At 68.5% G+C, this 597-nt stretch overlaps 1 long non-coding RNA gene across 1 annotated transcript; it reads right to left on the reverse strand.

The window, feature by feature from the left end:
- Window positions 1–3: 3 nt before the first annotated feature.
- Window positions 4–591, reverse strand: LOC104867824. Its single transcript, XR_781945.1, has 3 exons — window positions 485–591; window positions 170–310; window positions 4–84 (listed from the first exon to the last, which is right to left on the reverse strand). It is a non-coding gene; the product is annotated as an uncharacterized LOC104867824 (long non-coding RNA).
- Between the last annotated feature and the right edge of the window lie 6 nt (window positions 592–597).

The following is a 597-nucleotide window of genomic DNA, read 5'->3' on the forward strand; positions in this document are numbered from 1 at the left end:
CAGCACTGTCAGGGCTGCCCCAAAGCGGCCCCAGGGATGGCCCTGCTCCCCACGGAGAAGAGCCTCACACTGCCACCTGCTCCGCTGCGGAGGAACACAGTGCCACGCCCAGGGAGGCGCCTCCTCCCCTCAGCAGACCTCACCCAGCCCGATCCCATCAGCCACTCACCCCCTGGGGCAGTGGACACACAGACACCTGGCCTCCTCGGGGAGGCTCGTAGTGATGGGGGGCCCCGATGAGGACCAGGTCAGTGCTGCCGTCTCTGTCCACGTCCACAGAGCAGAGGGAGGCCCCGAAGGAGGAGCCGATCTGAGGGCAGAGCCAGAAGTCGTCCCGCCTGCCCCTGCCAGATGTCCCACCAGGGGTGGGCCCAGCATCACCTCTCCCGGGCACCGGGACCCTCCTCATGGCCCCAAAGCCCCCTCACCTCCTCCTGTGCCCCTGCCCACCCGCACCTCCCACTCTGGCTCCCTCCGTTCCAACCTGGGTCCCTGTGACCTCGGCCTGTGGCCTCCATTGCCTGGATGCCTGGGTGAAGATGACGACCTTCCCGGTGTGCTGATGTCGGGGGGCCCCCAGGACCAGGCTCTGCACCC

This window comes from Fukomys damarensis, unplaced genomic scaffold (assembly GCF_012274545.1).
Source record: "Fukomys damarensis isolate Sample0158 unplaced genomic scaffold, DMR_v1.0_HiC HiC_scaffold_50791, whole genome shotgun sequence".
Taxonomy (NCBI): domain Eukaryota; kingdom Metazoa; phylum Chordata; class Mammalia; order Rodentia; family Bathyergidae; genus Fukomys; species Fukomys damarensis.